Raw genomic sequence first — 14,387 nt, forward strand, 5'->3', positions numbered from 1 at the left:
GGCCATTCTGCTTTAATACCATGTCCTTTGGGCTCAAGAACGTCGGCGCCACATATCAACGCATGATTCAAATATGCCTAGAGAAATAGATTGGCAAAACAGTAGAAGCTTACGGTGATGATGTCTTCATCAAAACCAGGCACGTGGAAACACTAATAGACGACTTACGTCTTACATTCGACAACCTCAGGGCATATGACATCAAGCTCAACCCGGAAAAGTGTGTCTTTGGCGTCCCCACTAGAAAACTGTTGGGCTTCATCGTCTCCAATAGGGGAATCAAAGCAAACCTAGCCAAAATCCGAGCTTTGTCACAATTGGCTAAGCCAACAGACCTTTAAAAAGTTCAAAAACTTGCAGGTTGCGTGGCAGCTCTAAGCCGCTTTATCTCCAGATTAGGAGAAAAGGCACTGCCACTCTATCGCCTTCTACGATGAACCGACCACTTCGAGTGGATAGACGAGACAACAGCCGGACTGGAAGAAATAAAAACCGTGCTTGCAAGAAATCCAATACTAGCCGCACCAAATGCCGGCGAACCGATGTTATTATACATATCGGCAACACATCAGGTGGTGAGCGCCGTACTCGTCGTTGAACGAGAACAGGACGGACATAAATTCCCGCTTCAGAAGCCAGTATACTACGTATCTACTGTCCTTACACCATGCAAATCCCGGTACCCTCATGATCAAAAAATAGCATACACGGTCTTCATGGCATCCCGAAAGCTCCGTCACTACTTCCAGGAGTGTTCGATCACGGTGGCCTCTGAAGTACCACTCAACGACATTATAAACAACCATGATTCTACGGGCCGGATTGCCAAATGGGCCATCGAGTTCCTGCCATTTGACATTACATATAAACCACGTTGAGCTACCAAATCCCAAGTACTGGCCGACTTCATCGCCGAATGGACAGAGGCTGGACTCCCAAAAGAGTACGGCACATACTCCAATTGGGTCATGCACTTCGACGGCTCCAAAATGCTGGCAGGGTTAGGAGCGGGTGTCGTTTTAACGTCCCCTTCCTGAGACATCATCCAGTACGTTCTCCAAATACTATACATAGACTCCAATAATGCAGCCGAATATGAGGCCTTATTGCATGGTCTCCGGATGGCTGTCTCCATGGGCATCCAACGCCTAGAAGTGCGCGGTGACTCAAACCTTGCAATATCTCAAATAAATGGAGACTTCGACGCTAATGATCCGAAGATGGCAGCGTATCGTAACACAGTCATAAAAATGTCTGCCCGGTTCGAGGGGCTCAAGTTCCATCATGTGGCTCGAGAAAGTAATCAAGCGGCGGATGTTCTTGCTCGTATTGGCGCTAAGCGCGACCCCGTCCCACCTAATATCTTCCTAGAAAGGCTCTTTAAGCCATCCGTGGTGTGGCAGGGGGAAAATGGCAATACTAGTCCGGACCGAAACATAACCCCAGACCCCAAAAACACCGACATAACACCGTCGGTGCATCTCATCTTAGTAGTCATTGCCCCATGGACTGAACCATTCCTGGCCTACCTCAATAGGAAGGAGCTTCCTGAGGACCAGTATGAGGCCCGCTGCATTGTCCGACGCTCAAAGGCCTACAAGGTTCATGATGGAGAGCTCTACAAGAAAAGCGCCACCGGAGTCCTTCAACAATGTATATCCGACGAAGAGGGGCGGCAGCTCCTGGCTGAAATTCATGCCAGACTTGGCGGTCACGACGCGGCAGCTTGGGCCCTTGTTAGCAAGGCCTTCCGTACAGGGTTTTATTGGCCGACGGCCCGAGCAGATGCACATGACCTTGTCCAACGTTGCGTCGGATGCCAACTATTTGCCAACCAAAGCCATATGCCCCCACTACCCTACAAACAATCCCCATCACTTGGCCTTTCACGGTCTGGGGAATCGACATGGTTGGACCCCTTAAAGGAGGAAGCCATAAGAAAAAATATCTGTTGGTTATGGTGGACAAATTCACTAAGTGATAGAGGCTAAACCGGTCAAAATGGCTGAGTCCGGCCCGGTGATAGACTTCATATCCGATGTTGTGCACCGTTATGGTGTCCCACATAGCATCATCATTGACAACGGCTCCAATTTCACAGCCGACGAGGTAAAAACCTGGTGTGCTAATCTGGGTATTAAACTAGATTACGCCTCCGTCTACCAACCACAAACGAACGGTCAAGTTCAACGCGCCAACGGTCTTATTATGAGCAGCATCAAGCCCAGACTAGTGCGGTCTTTGAAAGATTCAGACAAGCACTGGGTTGAGGAGCTTGACTCCATACTCTGGGGGCTGCGAACCACGCCCAACTGCACTACCCAGTACACACCTTTATTCATGGTGTATGGTGTAGAGGCCGTATTGCCCTGTGATATTATTCACGACTCTCCTAGAGTGCGTATGTACGAAGAGAGAGAAGCCGAGCTCGATCGGCAGGATAGCCTAGATGCCCTGGAGGAGGAACGCGATGTTGCAAAAGCCCGTTCAGCAGTTTACCAACAGTAGGCTCGAAGATATCAAAGCATAGAAGTACGGGCCAAGACTTACAACGTTGGCGAACTCGTTCTACGGCTCATGGAGAAGAAAAAGGACAAACTCAAGCCCAAATGGGAGGGTCCCTTCATAATTAATGAAGTTCTCACCGGAGGAGCGTACCGTCTTCGCGATGCATCAGACAATCGCCTCAAGCCGAACCCCTGGAACGCGGCCAGACTCCAGGGATTCTATGCCTAGCGCTAAACTCCTTGTTCGTCTCCTCCTTCCCTATAGTTTCCATTATTTTTTCTGTCTTTTCCGATTACTTTCTTCTTTCTTGCTTTGAAGCTTTAGTGCGGCTAGACCGCACACCATTGGCACATACATCTTTAAAAATGTATGCCTCTTGTACCTGGGGGCTTCTCGAACAGAAGTTCTTGTCATTCCATGAGCATCAAGCTCCTCACATATGAGTTTTTCCATATGTACCTTTTCTTTGCCATTATATGCATCGATATGACTTAAGTTTTGGCCAAGCTGGGTTGCCTGGCTCCTGTGGTTCTGCCCTACGTTCCCATTAGTTCGGCTAGGGCATAAAGGGAGCACCTCCGCGATTCTTACCACCGGGTCATCCGGATGTGTACCTCAGACTGGGTGAAGCCAAAACCTAGCGTTTTTAAGGGAATATTCGGTCGGCGAATTAAAGATGTTTTTTAAAGCTCACTCCATTATGCACCCCCAGAAATTATACAAACTATGGTGCTCACATCACAATTCGGACATGCGCACTAAATGCATGCACACCCATGGAAAGGAACCCTTAACGGAACAATTCTCTCTGGAAGATGTTTCTTATGATATCAATGTAATATAACATAGCTAGCCGGATACAACTTGTCTATTCAAGCAACTATGACCCCTACGCCTAGTTTTCCAGGCATACCCCAGCCTATTCGGCTGCGATGGGAAACACTCCGCATGATAGAGGCAAAGGTGTCCCATCTTTCGATGAGATGATGGATATCGCTTTGGTGGCAGTCGACTTTGACGATTCGACTACGAACGTGCGAGGACGTCGCGCCTTAGCAATCGCTAATCCAACTCCGAGAGGTTATTGACCACGCCGGAGCACGATCAACCTGACCACGAGGGTCTGTTTCCTGCGAGCAAACGAAGAACAAGCAAGAAACTGAGATTGCAATCTGGATATTGCGAATATAAGATGAAAGCTTTATTGATCAAGGTGGGGTTCTGTGACGCCTTTGTCTGGTTGTTGAACACAAACGAAGTACGCGAAGTTGCAGCTATGGCAAACTTTTAATCTAAACAAAACCCAAAGTCTAAACGATGCCCTAAGGGCTATATATATGGAGGAAGAGGGGGGGAATTTCGTGGCCCTTGGTGGAGGGGTCCGAAATCAACCCTATCTCTTGTTTCCCCACACATACGGACTCTAAAAATAGCCTATACTTATGTATTTCGAAATTACATGGGCCTGGCCCAATAATAAGGTGACGCAGCACCTAAAATAGCCTCGGGACAAAATTTATGAAGTGGCATCTTGTATATTTCGTCCAAGGCTTCATGCACCCATTATGGTGGCTTCAAAGTCCTGAAATCATCACTTGTAACTCCGTTCTTGTTCCCCTTGCGCATGCCATCATCTCCATGCTTGTTCTTGCTCCAATGTTCATCCTTCTCCAAGCTAGGCCCTTCATTTGTAAGCAAAACAAATGTATCCAATTTAGGCAGCATCATATTCTCATGAACATTAGAATCATTACCAAGAAACGAAAGTACCTGGTAATTTAGTTGGCGTGCACGAGCTCTAGTAATTGGTCCAGTATGTATAGCAGCAGGGGCTGTGGGTGTAACAATTGTATTGATGTCCTCATCAGGAAGTGCACCTTTTGCACCGACCGAGTATCTTTTCTTGGCTATGTTGTTACTCCACAGGGAATTGAAGTTGATAAAGCCAAGATTGAAGCTATTGAGAGTTGGCCACAGCCCAAAACGGTCACACAAGTGAGGAGTTTTCTTGGCCTCGCTGGATTCTATAGGCGTTTTGTGAGAGATTTCAGCACCATTGCTGCACCTCTTAATGAGCTTACAAAGAAAGATGTGCCTTTTCTTTGGGGTACCGCACAGGAAGAAGCCTTCACGGTATTGAAAGATAAGTTGACACATGCTCCTTTACTCCAACTTCCTGATTTTAATAAGACTTTTGAGCTTGAATGTGATGCTAGTGGAATTGGATTAGGAGGTGTGTTATTACAAGATGGCAAACCTGTTGCATACTTTTCTGAAAAATTGAGTGGGCCTAGTCTGAATTATTCTACTTATGATAAAGAATTATATGCTCTTGTTCGGACTTTAGAAACATGGCAACATTATTTATGGCCCAAAGAGTTTGTTATACATTCTGATCATGAATCTTTGAAACATATTAAAAGTCAAGCTAAACTGAATTGTAGACATGCTAAATGGGTTGAATTCATTGAGACTTTCCCTTATGTCATTAAACACAAGAAGGGAAAAGAAAATGTTATTGCTGATGCATTGTCTCGTCGCTATACTATGCTTTCACAACTTGACTTCAAAATATTTGGTTTGGAGACCATCAAAGATCAATATGTGCATGATGCTGATTTTAAAGATGTAATGCAGAATTGTAAAGAAGGAAGAATGTGGAACAAGTTTGTCGTTAACGATGGATTTGTGTTTCGTGCTAACAAGCTATGCATTCCAGCTAGCTCCGTTCGTCTTTTGTTGTTGCAGGAGGCGCATGGGGGAGGATTAATGGGACACTTTGGCGTGAAGAAGACGGAGGACGTACTTGCTACACATTTCTTTTGGCCAAAGATGAGACGGGATGTTGAGCGTTTTATTGCTCGATGCACTACATGTCAAAAAGCTAAGTCACGACTCAATCCTCATGGTTTATATATGCCTTTGCCTGTACCTAGTGTTCCTTGGGAGGATATATCTATGGACTTTGTTTTAGGTTTACCTCGAACAAAGAAGGGGAGGGATAGCATATTTGTTGTCGTGGATAGATTCTTGAAAATGGCACACTTTATACCATGTCATAAAAGCGATGATGCTGTTAATGTTGCTGATTTGTTCTTTCGTGAAATTATTCGCTTGCATGGTGTGCCAAATACTATTGTTTCAGATCGTGATACTAAATTTCTTAGCCACTTTTGGAGATGTTTATGGGCTAAGTTGGGGACTAAATTGCTTTTTAGTACTACTTGTCACCCCCAAACTGATGGACAAACTGAAGTAGTCAATAGAACGTTGTCTACTATGCTTAGGGCTGTTTTGAAGAATAATAAGAAAATGTGGGAGGAATGCTTGCCTCATATTGAATTTGCTTATAATCGTTCATTGCATTCTACTACTAAGATGTGCCCTTTTGAAGTTGTGTATGGTTTCCTACCTCGTGCACCTATTGATTTGTTGCCTCTTCCATCTTCGGAGAAGGTTAATTTTGATGCTAAACAACGTGCTGAATTGATTTTAAAAATGCATGAGTTAACTAAGGAAAACATTGAGCGTATGAATGCTAAATATAAACTTGCTGGAGATAAGGGTAGAAAACATGTTGTGTTTGCACCTGGAGATCTTGTTTGGTTACATTTGCGTAAGGATAGATTTCCTGATTTGCGCAAATCAAAGCTCCGTTTAGGCCCAAAATGGGTGCATGAAGCCTTGGACGAAATATACAAGATGCCACTTCATAAATTTCGTCCCGAGGCTATTTTAGGTGCTGCGTCACCTTATTATTGGGCCAGGCCCATGTAATTTCGAAATACATAAGTATAGGCTATTTTTAGAGTCCGTATGTGTGGGGAAACAAGAGATAGGGTTGATTTCGGACTCCTCCACCAAGGGCCACGAAATTCCCCCCTCTTCCTCCATATATACAGCCCTTAGGGCATCGTTTAGACTTTGGGTTTTGTTTAGATTAAAAGTTCGCCATAGCTGCAACTTCGCGTACTTCGTTTGTGTTCAACGACCAGACAAAGGCGTCACAGAACCCCACCTTGATCAATAAAGCTTTCATCTTATATTCGCAATATCCAGATTGCAATCTTAGTTTCTTGCTTGTTCTTCGTTTGCTCGCAGGAAACAGACCCTCGTGGTCAGGTTGATCGTGCTCCGGCGTGGTCAATAACCTCTCGGAGTTGGTTTAGCGATTGCTAAGGCGCGACGTCCTCGCACGTTCGTAGTCGGATCGTCAAAGTCGACTTCCACCAAAGCGAAATCCACCATCTCATCGAAAGACGGGACACCTTTGCCTCTATCAAATATTTTGAAGTCAAGTTGTGAAAGCATAGTATAGCGACGAGACAATGCATCAGCAATAACATTTTCTTTTCCCTTCTTGTGTTTAATGACATAAGGGAAAGTCTCAATGAATTCAACCCATTTAGCATGTCTACGATTCAGTTTAGCTTGACTTTTAATATGTTTCAAAGATTCATGATCAGAATGTATAACAAATTCTTTGGGCCATAAATAATGTTGCCATGTTTCTAAAGTCCGAACAAGAGCATATAATTCTTTATCATAAGTAGAATAATTCAGACTAGGCCCACTCAATTTTTCAGAAAAGTATGCAACAGGTTTGCCATCTTGTAATAACACACCTCCTAATCCAATTCCACTAGCATCACATTCAAGCTCAAAAGTCTTATTAAAATTAGGAAGTTGGAGTAAAGGAGCATGTGTCAACTTATCTTTCAATACCGTGAAGGCTTCTTCCTGTGCGGTACCCCAAACAAAAGGCACATCCTTCTTTGTAAGCTCGTTGAGAGGTGCAGCAATGGTGCTGAAATCTCTCACAAAACGCCTATAGAATCCAGCGAGGCCAAGAAAACTCCTCACTTGTGTGACCGTTTTGGGCTGCGGCCAACTCTCAATAGCTTCAATCTTGGCTTTGTCAACTTCAATTCCCTGTGGAGTAACAACATAGCCAAGAAAAGATACTCGGTCGGTGCAAAAGGTGCACTTCCCAAGTGATGAGGACATGACTACATTGGATATGACCAAAAATATTGCATATATGCATATTTGTCAGGTGATTTCTAGTGCAAACTATTCAATAATCTATTTATGTTATCCAGAACAAAAATACTTCACACACTTTTGTGTTTTGTCTAATTGCAGGTGTATGGGACATTTGTACAATCCACATATGAAGATAAGGAAGAAAGAGATGTTTATTTGCTGTCCAAAAAGTTCTCTCACGTCACTTTTGGCCCAAGAGAAGATAGAGTCCAAGTCTCTCACGTTCTGGATTCAGATTCGGACTGCACAGACATACCTGACTCAAAACGCACACAAGTTTTTCATACGGACTCCAAATTGGGTGATTCTTTTTTTGTTGGAAACTAGATTTCGTGCACTTTCCAACCCAATTGGAATCACCTTCAAATTCGTCCGGAGCGTTGAGTTGTGGACGAAACAATCTGATGCTGCAGCAGAATCCGAGTCAAACTACAAGTCCAAAGGTGTTACATCACCTCCACTTGGGCCCATGAGCCTTGTACGACCTAGGGTTAGTTTTAGGCTGCCTTGGGACGTCCTCCCACCTCCTTGGTTAACCCAAAAGATCGGGACACCCCGCCTCTATCACCAAGGTTACCAAACAAACGTGCATCACATAGAGCAATAAAAACAACACATAAATGTTCCAAATGTTCTTCCAAAGATCTGCTATAAATCAGTATGTCATCAAAGTTAACTACCACAAATCGTCCAATGAAAGCACGTAAAACTTCGTTCATTAATCTCATGAAAGTACTAGGTGCATTAGTTAACCCAAAAGGCATGACTAACCACTCATATAATCCAAACTTAGTTTTAAATGCTGTTTTCCATTCATCTCCCAATTTCATACGAATTTGATGGTAGCCACTACGCAAATCAACTTTGGAGAATATTGTAGAGCCACTCAATTCATCAAGCATATCATCTAGCCTAGGAATAGGATGACGATAACGAATAGTAATATTACTAATGCCTCTACAATCAACACACATACGTGATGTACCATCCTTTTTCGGCATTAGAATTTTTTCGGCACTAGAATAATAGGAACAACACAAGGACTAAGGGATTCGCGTATATAACCTTTGTCGAGAAGCTCTTGTACTTGACGCATAATCTCCTTCGTCTCCTCTGGATTGGTACGGTATGGTGCACAGTTTGGCAGTGAAGCACCGGGAATTAAGTCAATCTGATGCTCAATCCCTTGAATAGGCGGTAATCCCGATGGCACGTCTTGTGGAAAAACGTCAGCGAACTCCTGCAAAATGTTAGTGACAGCAGGAGGCAAAGAGGAAGGCACGTCCTCGAATGAAAATAATGCCTCTTTGCACACAAAAGCATAGCAAACAGATTTGCTGAAATCTAGCTCATCAATATCAGATTTGGTGGCAAATAAACATGCACTTTTCAATTTAATTTCAGAAGCAACACTAGATGGTTTATTATTAGGCTTCATTTGTTGCTCAAATTCTTTTGCCACAATCTGATTTTCACTCTTATTCTTCTCCTGTTGTGCTTTATTAGCTCTATTAATATCATCTTTCAAAATGGAATCAGGAGTCATAGGAAGCAAAGTAATATTTTTATCCTTATGAACAAGAGTATAGTGATTGTTTCTACCATGGTGTACAGAATTTTTATCAAATTGCCATGGTCTACCAAGTAATAAGGAACATGCTTGCATAGGTACCACATCACAATCAACATAATCAGCATATGTAGAGATACTAAAATGCACACGAACAGTACGTGTTACCTTAACCTTGCCGCTGTTGTTAAACCATTGGATGTAGTAAGGATGTGAATGTGGTCTTGTGGTGAGAGAAAGCTTCTCCACCATCTCCATGCTAGCTAAATTGTTGCAGCTCCCTCCGTCTATTATGACGCGCACAGAACGTTCCTTCACAACTCCCTTGGTATGGAACAAATTGTGCCTCTGATTTTGCTCAACTTGTGTGACCTGCACACTCAAAACACGTTGAGCAACTAAACATTCATACCTGTCAGTGTCTTCAGGAGCCATGTATTGCGTCTCATGATCAGAATCATCTCCACCATGTTCTTCACGTGTAATAAGAGCCAAAGTCTCCTCATCATAGTCACTAGCAGACTCATATCCACCATCCGTGGTAGCAATCATCACACGCGGAGATTTGCATTCCCTCGCATAATGACCTCCTCCCTTACAACGACGACAAATAATATCACTTGTGTGCCCTGTTGATGCCATGGAAGAAGAAGAACGCTGTGCAGGCCCCGCAGGTGCGCTCTTGGCAGATAATGGTGGTTGTGCCTGTTTTCTTGTATCACGGCTGGAGGTGGCCCCGGATGGAGGTGCTGGTGCAGTTGAAGTAGAAGATGCACGTGGTGTCCATGATGAAGGTCGGCCTGCAGAAAAGTGAGTTCGCCCCAATGCTTGTCGATCCTGCACTTCACGTCAGCTTTACAAGCAAGATGGAATAAACGAGTGATATTAGTATACTCCTTATAGTCTAGAATGGTCTGAATCTCTCTATTTAATCCACCCACAAACGTGCAAGCATAGTGATGAGGACATGACTACCTTGGATATGACCAAAAATATTGCATATATGCATATTTGTCAGGTGATTTCTAGTGCAAACTATTCAATAATCTATTTATGTTATCCAGAACAAAAATACTTCACACACTTTTGTGTTTTGTCTAATTGCAGGTGTATGGGACATTTGTACAATCCACATATGAAGATAAGGAAGAAAGAGATGTCTATTTGCTGTCCAAAAAGTTCTCTCACGTCACTTTTGGCCCAAGAGAAGATAGAGTCCAAGTCTCTCACGTTCTGGATTCAGATTCGGACTGCACAGACACACCTGACTCAAAACGCACACAAGTTTTTCATACAGACTCCGAATTGGGTGATTCTTTTTTTGTTGGAAACTAGATTTCGTGCACTTTCCAACCCAATTGGAATCACCTTCAAATTCGTCCGGAGCGTTGAGTTGTGGAAGAAACAATCTGATGCTGCAGCAGAATCCGAGTCAAACTACAAGTCCAAAGGTGTTACATCACCTCCACTTGGGCCCATTGGCCTTGTACGACCTAGATTTAGTTTTAGGCTGCCTTGGGACGTCCTCCCACCTCCTTGGCCGCCACCCCTTGCTCCTATATAATTAGATCCATCTAGTAGCTTTTCCTTGGGATTTGTTTAGTTAAAAGTTAGCCATTGCAACTTCGTGTATTTCGTTTGTGTCCAACGAACAGACCAAGACCGCTTACGGATCCCCACCATTATCAATACTTCATACATATTTGCGATATTCAGAATGCTTTTATCATATTCTTGCTTGTTCTTCGATTGCTTGCAGGAATAGACCTTCGTGGTCAGGTTGATCGTGCTCCGGCGTGGTCAATAACCTCTCGGAGTTGGTTTAGCGATTGCTAAGGCACAACGTCGTTGCACGTTTGTAGTCGGATCGTCAAAGTCGTCTCCACCAAATCGATAGTTATCATCTCATCGAAAGATCGGGACACCCCGCCTCTATCAAGTGGTATCAGTTTTCAGGTTGCTCGGTGAGAATTTCCAGTTTTCCTAGATTAAATTTACTTTCTTACCTATTGTCCAAGAAAAAGCCACAAAAAAGAGTTAGATCTATTCATCCTTGGTCCAAGCCAGTCTGAGCCTTTGCAATTTTCTTTTCATTGATTGCATAGTTGAATTATCGATTGCATCACCGTGTCGAGTTGCTGGTCTTAGTGTCTAGTTCGTTTAGAGTTTCGAGTTCTGTTCACATTAGTCACGCCACCGCTGCATCATTATCTCTTCCGCTGTCCACCACCCATCCATCAATTTCCACCACGTGCTACCCACCATTCATTGTCATAATAATAGTTGAGATCGTTCACATCTTCACTTGATCCAATCTGCATCTAATCTAGTTTGCTTTGGAAAGAGGGAGAAAAAAAGAGAGAAAAAAAACGAGAGAAAAAAAAGGAAAAAAAGTCAGAGAAAAAAAAGGAGAGAAAGAAAAAAAAGTGTGAGGAAAAAAAAGAGAGAAGAAAAAAAAACAAAAAAATCGGCACAAACTTTTTCAGAGGAAAGTTGGAGACAAAGTTGTTGATATATCCTGCTTGGCTGTTGTTTCACCTCATTATCTTCACTGCTGTTGTGATCTTCACTTATATCTTGCTGTCAAGAGCTACTTAGTATCCTTCATTGATGCTAGTTATGCTACGCCGTGACCTCATTAGTGTTCTAGGCTCGCGTCTCTAGTCCGGTCTAGCCTAGGACCAGCACAGTACCGTCGTTGAGCGTTTATTCATCATTGCATCTTTGAATTGATTATTGCTAATCTTTTGCTACCATATATAGCCAACCCAGCTCCACATATTTCTACACCGTGTATACGTACGCTCCCCTGGCAATCGCTTTACTCAATATTCGGAGTTACTTGACACCGCTGGTTGCCGATCACCGCCTGCTGCATGGTAAGAACTTGTAAGACATTGATATTTGCTTTACTGTGAGCGTTTTACCACCACATCCTAGTAGTTATAGGAACATTATTTTTGGGTTTTGTTTCTTGTTCTACTAATCATGACAGGATCCAGAGTCAATTCATGGGCTTTGTCGATCGCGGGAGACGTGCCACCACCTTTGCAAATACCACAACCGTCACGAGAGGTGCACAAACATCCAAATGCACATGATCAGGTTAATGTATCTATACCACCATTTAATGGCCGTTTTAAACCTGCTTTATATATTGAATGGGAGTTCGACATAAAAAATATATTTGCTTCCCATAATTTCGATGAACATAAAAAGGTTAAGGTTGCGGTTGGTTCTTTCACTGGTTATGCTTTGGTTTGGTGGAGTGAATATTGTCGGTTACACCCTGATCATATACCTACTACTTGGGATGATTTGAAACTTGCCATGCGACATACTTTCGTCCCTGCTTATTATACTCGTGACATGATTAAGAAGTTGCAACACTTAAAACAAGGTAGTGAAACTGTAACAAAATATTATGATGATTTACAAACTACCTTGTTGCATTCCTCTTTAGAAGAAAGTGAAGATGATTTTATGGATAGATTTTGGGGAGGATTAAACCGTGATATTCAAGAGATACTAATTCATGAAGAGTGTTATCCTATGGACCATTTGTTTCATCTTGCTTGCAAAGCTGAACAGGAAATAAAACGACGTGTTGGCCACGAGGAGAACAAGCGCACGATGCACATTCCAAGAGTTGATATGATTGTTCCTTCAACTACTAGGCATACTATGACAACCACATCCGTTGTTGTCAGGACTACATCACCTCCACCATGTGACACATCGCCCCCGAGAGTGGCTACATCGTCTGAGTTGATCATAAGAGGTAATGACAAAGGTACTGATCTTCCATCTCTACATGAGAATGATGAATGCCTTGTCAATTTGAATGCACCATCTGATGAGCTACCCACTACTTTGATCACACCACCTATTTTAGAGGACTACGTTGATAATTTGACTTTGCCATGTGATCAAACAACTGAAATACCAACAATTTTGAGTGCACCCATTGAATTAACTATTGATGCAAAAGAACCAATGTTTAATCATTTTGATATGACCTCTAATCTTGGTGATGATTCTGTGTTGAATGACTTATGGCATGTTTGCTTATTTAAGCATGTTGTAGCATGTAAATTTGATGCAAGTAAGGTTTATTCACCAATGTTGGGATGGTTTAATGATGAACATTGTCAATCTTTTGAAATGAATAAGAGCTTCACTTATATGTGCAAACTGAGTTGCAATATTTTCATGCCTTCTACTTCTTGTGCTAATTTTTTGGCTTTAGATTTTATGAACTATGCAAGTTACTCATCTATTCATGTGTCATATATGCAAAAATCAAGGGAAGTAAAAATGGATGACATATACATATACAACATGTACACCTTGTCTCTTTTGTTAGCCACATTTCAGATTAAGCAACGCCGAGGACAGCTTTATTTTCAAGAAGGGGAGGATGATGAGGACATGACTACCTTGGATATGACCAAAAATATTGCATATATGCATTTTTGTCAGGTGATTTCTAGTGCAAACTATTCAATAATCTATTTATGTTATCCAGAACAAAAATACTTCACACACTTTTGTGTTTTGTCTAATTGCAGGTGTATGGGACATTTGTACAATCCACATATGAAGATAAGGAAGAAAGAGATGTTTATTTGCTGTCCAAAAAGTTCTCTCACGTCACTTTTGGGCCAAGAGAAGATAGAGTCCAAGTCTCTCACGTTCTGGATTCAGATTCGGACTGCACAGACATACCTGACTCAAAACGCACACAAGTTTTCCATACGGACTCTGAATTGGGTGATTCTTTTTTTTGTTGGAAACTAGATTTCGTGCACTTTCCAACCCAATTGGAATCACCTTCAAATTCGTCCGGAGCGTCGAGTTATGGACGAAACAATCTGATGCTGCAGCAGAATCCGAGTCAAACTACAAGTCCAAAGGTGTTACATCACCTCCACTTGGGCCCATTGGCCTTGTACGACCTATATTTAGTTTTAGGCTGCCTTGGGACGTCCTCCCACCTCCTTGGCCGCCACCCCTTGCTCCTATATAAGTAGATCCATCTAGTAGCTTTTTCTTGGGATTTGTTTAGTTAAAAGTTAGCCATTGCAACTTCGTGTACTTCGTTTGTGTCCAACGACCAGACCAAGACCGCTTACGGATCCCCACCATTATCAATACCTCATATATATTTGCAATATTCAGATTGCTTTATCATATTCTTTCTCGTTCTTCGATTGCTTGCAGGAATAGACCTTCGTGGTCAGGCTGACCGTGCTTTCGGCAT

Source organism: Triticum dicoccoides, chromosome 2A (assembly GCF_002162155.2).
Source record: "Triticum dicoccoides isolate Atlit2015 ecotype Zavitan chromosome 2A, WEW_v2.0, whole genome shotgun sequence".
Lineage (NCBI taxonomy): Eukaryota > Viridiplantae > Streptophyta > Magnoliopsida > Poales > Poaceae > Triticum > Triticum dicoccoides.